The 8,429-nt window shown below is 35.9% G+C and overlaps 1 pseudogene; it reads right to left on the reverse strand.

Moving 5' to 3' along the window:
* Positions 1 to 7,619: 7,619 nt before the first annotated feature.
* On the reverse strand, positions 7,620 to 8,159 carry LOC123325100 (annotated as a pseudogene).
* Positions 8,160 to 8,429: the final 270 nt, after the last annotated feature.

Raw genomic sequence — 8,429 nt, forward strand, 5'->3', positions numbered from 1 at the left:
TCACATGTGGCATCAGACTGAGGGCTGCTCATTTAGTACTAATTCTCTTACAGAGGAAGAAAGGCTTCAGGCAAAAAGTCACAAGAATGCCATTGGTATGTATTTAGAATAGTGGGTCATGAAGGGACATGGTCAGAACAATATTGATTATAGGACACCTATTTCTGTCCAACATACATCAAATGCACAAAACTGTATGCAATGCAGAATATTTATCATATATAAGCTTTAAATAAATGCATGTATATATAATATGTATATCTATCTATATATACACATATATACATACACATATCTATTTATCATCTATATTTCAATGTAAAGCTGGAGAATAGAAGATTTGGTAAATTGACCATAAAGACACTGAGATCACAGAGACCTTCAAAAAATCTAAATCCAAAGGTTAAAAGTAATGAAGGATAATTGGAAGAAAGGCAAACTGGGACAAGAGACTCCTGCCCTAAGAGGAAACCACCCTTAAAAAGATTTTATACCACCCTGGAAGGAGACTTCCATCCTTTGTCATGTGAACAACTACCTGATAGGTAGATGAAGGCGTGGACAAAAACCTCATTGGATGACAGGTGCATGAAGGGTTAATCAGATTAAAACAGCTTGCTAACAGACCTATAAAATCCCCAAACTTAGAAACTCTGGTGGCAACCCTCTCGGGTCCCCTCCCTCTTTGGGAGCTTTTGTACTATTGTCAATAAACTTTGCTTTGCTGTCCACCACTCTTCCGGCCTACCTCTCATTCTTCATTGCACTGTGACTAAGAACCATGGGCACTGAAGGAAAGGAAATCCTGCAACAAAAGTAATATAAATATTGATAATATAAATAATATCTCTGCAAATATAATAAAATTAGAAATAGATAATAAATTTAAAAACCATGGAACCTATCAATTTACTGTATTGAAGGGCATAAAATAATAGACAAATATATGTTTATGAATCAAAAGAGTAATATTCTAACAAATTCACTTATTCTCTAAATATATAAACTTAATGCACTTCCAAACACAATCCCAAGAGAAATTTTTCTTAGTTGTTCAAAATCATTTTAAATGGCATGTGGTTGCATTAAAAATATGGTAATAGCAAGAACATTGAAAGGTATGCCGATCTTAAAATGGGAATGTCTCTACTATCAAAGAAGTATCATACTAACTAGTATTAAAATATAAATGAATATGGGGTGCCTGGGTGGCTCAGTCAGTTGAGTGTCTGACTTTTGGTTTCTGCTCAGGTCATGATCTCAGGGTCTTGAGATTGAGCCCCATATTGCGCTCTGCACTTATTGGGGAATCTGCTTGAGATTCTCTTTCTCACTCTGTCCATCCTCTGCTTGCACACACACATTCTTTCTCTCTCTCTCTAAAATAAATAAATCTTTAAAAAAAAAGAAGATAGATGAATATGCCAGTGACAGAGAATAAAGAGCACATAAATAGATCCCATTAAATATGAGAATTTAGAGTTTAATATATTTATATGCATATATTTAAGAAATTATGTGTAATGAATTTAAAATTTAACATGAAAAAGGTAGCATTTCAGCTCAGTAGAGGAAACCAATTTATTTAATAAGTTTATCTGGCGCAACTTCATCTAAAGGAAAATACAACTTCCATCTAACTGGATGTATTAGTTTGCTAAGGCTGTCATAACAGAGTACCACAAACTGGGTGTCTTAAGCAACAGAAATTTGTTGTCACAGTTCTGAAGCTTAAAAGTCTGAGATCAGTGCCAACAGCATTGATTTCTTCTGAGGGCTCTGAGGAAGAATCTGTTCCAGACCACTTTCCTAGCTTCTGGTGGTTTGCTGGCAATCTTTGGTGCTCATTGGCTTGTAGGGGCATTACCCTGATCTGTTTTTATATCCCCATGACATGCTAACTGTCATTGCATTAGGGATCCACTCTACTCGATATGACCTCATATTAACCAAGTACATCTGCAACAACCCTACTGCCAAATAGGGTCACATCCTGAGGAATGTGGTTAAAGACTCGAACGTATGAATTTTGGGGGCACATAATTCAACAAAACAAATGTCAACTGTATTAAATGTAAATAACCTAATAGAAAACAAGCAAACATTTCGAAAAGAAAACTATTAGAAAAAAATTCAAATTACCAATAAATACATGGAAAAAGCCTAGCTTTCCTAGTAATCAGGAAAAGTGTCATTGAAGTAACTTTTTTTTTGACATTTACATTACACTTATTTGATTGGTAAAATGAAAAGATATTGTTGACAACTTTAGCAAGGATAGGTAGGGGTAAGAAAAGGGACATTCTAAAACATCATGCAAATGGATTTTTATAACATTTAAACAGTCACCCAGTGACTTCCATCATAATTTTAAGTGCACATCCTTTCTAATAATGTGATTCATAGGACTCTATTCCTAGAAATGAAAGCAATAATATACAGCAACATATGCAGTTAGATGTTGATGTCTTTGTACTGTTTGTAGTGACAATCAATGTCAATGTAAAGTGACTATTTTGTAATAAGAGCATGCTTAAGTATTTTGTAGTCTAGTCACACCATGGTATAGTGAGGTCATTATAATAAATGATATAGATCAATAATAGCTAGCTTGGGTACAGAGTTGAGGGAGAAAAGCAAGATGCAGAGAACTACAATATGAAATAATTACATTTTTATGAAACAAATAGAAAATATATAACATACATTTATATGTACATGTTATGTGTAGATATTATATATTATACTTAAACCTGTAATTTCTTTTTAATAACACAGAGAAACATATAAACTAGATCATGCCAAGTTGCAAATATTTTATACCTAAGTTGGATAAAGGATAAATGAGGCACAGCTAAGGCTGATAGAGAAACAAGAGGCAATAGATAAGAAATAAGAGATAAAGGTGAAGAGGAAGAGGAACAGAAAATCAAATATATTATTACAGATGAAATTTTAAACAAGCGCATAACTTAAAAACTATGAATTGAACAGTAAAGGCCTTGAAGCTAGAAACAGACCTTCATGTAGAATTTGGTCTAAAACTGCGCAAGAACTTTTCCTTTGGCTATTCTCCCTAAGAATTTTTTACCCAGTGTTTTAGAGAACAACTGAAAACAAATATGAAGATAGCTTGTATAAAATTTATTTTAAATGAAATGTCCTAGACCTTCCTGTCTGCTCTGCACCATCACACAACACTGATCTAAGGCAGCAAACTACATTTGCCAGATTGCCTTTTCCTATGAGGGGGTTTGAGTTTATCAACAAAATGAACTTGACTGAAAGTTGAAGCAGAAAAAAGGGGAGCGATTTTTCTCAGCAGGCTGTGTGGATCACACAAAGTGGCTTCACGGGACAGTCATGGATTCTCTCACGGATCACCCCATCAGCCCTGACTTTGTAGTCATGTGCATCTCTCCAGACTCTTCTCTGCACTCAGGCTCCTCCACACACAGTCTTCTGGCTGGGAGCTTCGCAGTTGACACCCTGACCTTAATGTCAGCTTTCCTGACCTTCAGTAGTAACTTCTCTGACTCCCTCCTTTCTTCCTAGAGTTGTGTAAGCCCTAATTCTGTATTAAACCGTTATACTCCAAATGCATAAAGTGATTTATCTTTTTGTGACAGAGCCCTGGCTGATAGTTATATATCAATAGTATGGTAAAATATGAAGGGTTCTCATAAAGAAAAGAGAGTTAAATTAAAATAATAGTAATAATAGGAGAATCAGCTAGTGGAGTAGTAAGGTCAGGGTAATGAGGGCAGCCATCTCAGAGTGAGGCAATGAGAATATAGTGTATTATCTGTAAATAATTGAAAAACAATGATAAAATCAGCAAGATTTCATTCCACTTTTTATTATTATCATGATTCTAAATTGTGTCAGTTATTAAAAAAAAAAAAACAACAACTTTCTTATAGGGTGGACCTTTCCTAACCATCTCCTCTCTTGATTCATCCCTGGAATAAAAAAATAACAAATCAAAGCACATATATGTAAATTATCTCAAGAGATAGAGAAGTGCTTTGGCAGTTAGAAGTTGACTGTCAGTTGTTTAAATGAATTGTGATATCTACATAAAACATGCATCAGTTAGAAGTGGTTATTAAGGGATTCTTAGCCAGGGAACTTGGACAGACTAGACATGAAGATTTATGTTTGGGGGAATCCTGATCACTGGACTGTTATTATTTTGGTAACAAGGTCAAACTTAGTGAGGGAGTAGATTCATAGGATTTTAGTAAATGAATTAAGTGTCTCATCTTGAACGACAAGACTGTCCAGATTGTTAGAGGAATGGTGAGCTCATCTGAGCACCAAGTCCATGTGTATTCCATTCATCCTACTCTCCATATATCATGCTTAACAATAAACCTACTGATTATAATTTACCCAAATAAATGTGTCTAAATGTAGAAAAGTCACTGACCATTCAAACTTAGAATATTCTGGACTTGAGCAAGTAATTTCTCATTGTAAATAAAAAATTGCATTCTTTATTTTAGCTAGCGATAATTACTCACCTAGGCTTCATTATCCTTGGAAATTTTAAGAACAAAAGTGTGGAAATTCAGGAATGTGACTTTACTTTTAGAAATGCTTCTCCTAGGTTTTTGCAAAAAAGGCTATCCAAGCTATAATCTGGGTTTGCCAACCACTAATTCTGTACACTTTCTATTACATTAGGTTGCTATATATTATTCTGACATGTTCTATGGAAAAGGGTGATAATGTTAATTTATGCATTTTATACTTAAAATGCAGTTAAGTGTGAAAAATGACCAGATATATATTTTGAAGAAAGAAGAAAGGAAAGAAAACAAAACAGTACTTGATTAAATTCACTCATTATTTTAGATTCTTTTTAATGAAAGGCCACATCTGATTTATTTAGCAAATTTAGCAAAGTCTTGTGAGCCAAGCACTATACTAGCCTCTGGTTCCAAAAATGAAGGGAATATGGGTGTAAAGACAAATAAAATCTTTTCATGTCTTTGATTACTTACAAATACGAATGCTGAGGACTTCCTTTAGGCTTACCAAATTTTAGGATCTAAATAGAGTCTGCCCCACTCAGGGAGTGTTTTCAATTGCTAGGCTTCCTTTGTCTAGAGTTTCAATTGCTTTGTATCCTTTAATCATAATTTGGTCACTCTCCTTTTTTTTTTCTCATTCCTCTTCGTCACGTAATATATCCTGGCCTCAGTGGGTAGGTATTCTGGAAAACAACCCTGATTGATATCCGTTTCACCACTGCTTATGAGATTTTTAATGTATGTATGTATGCATGCATGCATGTATGTATGCATGTATTTTTAGTTAGGATTTTATTTGGGGCAAGAAAAAGAGACAATCCAAACCAGCTAGTAAAGTGGGGTTTGTCATAAGAATATAAGAGGAATTCACAAGAACGCTCAGATGGGAACTTCAGTGTGACAGGACTGACCAGAAATGGAGCTTAGATGGCTGGAGGGTCTCTCCCTCATGTTTCCTTTCTTTCTCTAATTTCCACTCTCTAGTGACTGGTTTCCTTTCTCTGCTTTTAGGAGATAGCACAGGCTCTGAGGCTATTATATGAAATCATATGAAAACACCATTTTTAATGTTAAAAAAAATGAAGAATTGGCAATACCATAGAGTTCAACCAAATATAATGCCTAAGAGCAAAATCTCTGCCTATGTGATCTTGAGCAACCAGTGTCTTGGTTTCCCCAGCTGTAAATGTGCCTAATAATAGAATATAAGTAATTTGGTTGCTTTGTAGATCACTTGAAGTAATATATTTAAAGTAGCTATAACAGTTTCTGAAACATTTAGGCACTATACAATGTTGGTTTTCGAAATCAGACGGGATCGGGCACGTTCAGGGTGGTATGGCCATAGACAATGTTGGCTTTCAATATATATATTGCTATATTTCTCTCTAGGGCTCATGGTTCAGCGTACACATGAATTTTGATTGGTCAAGACTTTGACTCTATTTTATGGTATTCATTCTCATGTTTACTGCTACTGGACTCTCTCCACCCTCTCCATTTTCTTTACTTTCTCCTTACTTTTCCATTTCCAGCTTTACATAGGTTTGTTGAAGGCCTATTGACTTGCTGACCTTAGATCATTGACCATCACTTGTACTAGTCACCAGTAAGGTGAAGATGAAATAAAAGAGATGACATGAGTCATATAGTACCAAGCACAGTCACCTAGATTGTAGGTTATGTGTATGGGCAGTTTCAGTATGAAGTAAGGTAAAGGAGACAAATTTGGTAGTGTTTATAGAGGATGTACATTAGTGGAATGTATACCTTTCATTTATAAGAGTTGTACAGCTTATATAAAAATAGGGGCACTTCTGTTTCTGGGAAGATGGAGTAGATATACTTTATCTATTCCTCTCACAGAGTACAATTAAACCCTAGACATTATGCATAAAGCAAATATAAGAAGACTGAAGGTGGAGAGAAAATGTAGACTAGCAGCTAGGGAACTCAGAACCCAAGGAATGACATGGTGATGATGGGTTTTATTTTTTGCTTCTTTTATGTATACCAGACTGGATGCTGGAAAAGACAACCTGAGAATGTCAACAGATGCAGGCAAGAAAATTAAAAAACAACAAAAACTGCTTATTCTAGCCAAAAGACCATAATGAACAGGCTAACAAGACAGAAAACATTTAGTCAATAATCACTCTACTCCAATGACACACCACAGAAAACACTGCTGTAACACCCCATTTCCAACAGCAAAGGACAAATTGGAAGTCTAGACATCCACCCTTGCTAGACTTCACAAGACAGCCAAATCACTCTGCCAGGATGGTGTCAAAAAGTCCAAGAAGGAACCTGGGACATATATCCCCATCAGATAGTAAGGAGCTTCCCCCCAGCTATCCACACTGTGGTTTCTGTAGATACCATGTAAGATGAGTGGAATTCCATGTCCACCCTAAAGTAATGAAGTTTCCCTCTCCTTCTCCAGGGGTATGGTGGTATCAGAGGGGTAGGCCCAATAGAGAGTCAGGACTTGCCCCACCATTCAGTGGTGATAATGCCACCTCTCCCTCCATGAGGCCTCCACTAACACAGCAATGATGAGTAAACCCTCTTCCTCCAGGTGGTATGAATAGAGGCCTAGTAGATAGCCTGAACTCTCATTACTGCCCACCACTAGAATCCTCTTCCTACCCAATTATCAGTGGAAGCCACCTGGTGAACCTGGACTTCCATCCTTACTTGGCAGTAATGATGTGGATCTCTGCTTGTGTGGTCACAATGCTTTTTCCTCTTCCATGGTCAAATGTCCCTCTGCTTCCTCTTGTAAGGATACATATGATTACATTTATGGCTTACCCAAACAATATACGGTAATCTTTCTTTTTCAAGATCCTTACATTATCACATCTGCAAAGACTTTGTCACTTATGGTAATATTTATAGGTCTCAGGGTTAAGATGTTGATATCTCTTGGAGTTGTTGTATAACAGCTCAGAGAAATAAGAATTGCTTCATAAGAAAATATGAAGGCCAGAAGGAAGCAGCACAATGTTTTTTCTTCTTTTTAAATTTATTTTTGATTTTACTTTTATTTGCATTTATTTTGTGCTGCCTTTATTCTTAGCCATAAGTTTTTATTTCTTCAGTTTCTTCTGGGTATCTTTTTCTTCTGCACAATCTCTCTTCTGGTTTAAGAACAATGTTCTTCAATAAGGATCATCTCAATTTGAAAGGGAGAGCTCATGTATGGGCTAATCCTACCATGAGTTTTATAAGTATGGAGGCACATCATATAGGCTTTGTTCATCTGGATGTGCTCAATGACCAGAGATTCTACACCTAAACTCTTTTAAGTTCATCATTACTCTGCATTTTTAAGCATGTGTAACAAAAATTCAGCAATCTATTTGACCCACTCACCCTATGTCCAGTCCTACTTTTTGGCCTGGGCATGCCTGCCAACTCCATCATTGTAATGACAAATGGCACATGTTGATTCTAGCAGGAGACATCTTTCACATACCTGATGGTTTTTCATCTATGCATACCCTTGGTGGCCTGGGCATTTTCACAGATGTTCTGAAAGTGAACACGAAGATTTGAATTTCTTGATTTGCATGGTTTTATAGAATTTTGTAGTTCAAGTGAGTAGCTAACCATTTTCAGGATCACCTCAGGTCACTTATGGTCAGAAAGTGCAATATTTTTCAAGTGCTAGAAAGAAAAAAATTAAAAAAAAAAGAACTGTCAACCCAAAATTCTGCATCCAGTGAAAGTGTCTTTTAGGAAGGGGAAATAAAGACATTCTAAGATGAAGGAAAACTAAGAGGATTGTTACCAATAGATTTATCCTCAATCCTAAAATAAGTCCTCTAAACAGAAAGGACATGGCAGTAGAAGGAATCATGGGATATCAGAAAAGAAGAAAGA

This window comes from Neomonachus schauinslandi, chromosome 6 (genome assembly GCF_002201575.2).
Source record: "Neomonachus schauinslandi chromosome 6, ASM220157v2, whole genome shotgun sequence".
In the NCBI taxonomy this organism is placed as follows: Eukaryota; Metazoa; Chordata; class Mammalia; order Carnivora; family Phocidae; genus Neomonachus; species Neomonachus schauinslandi.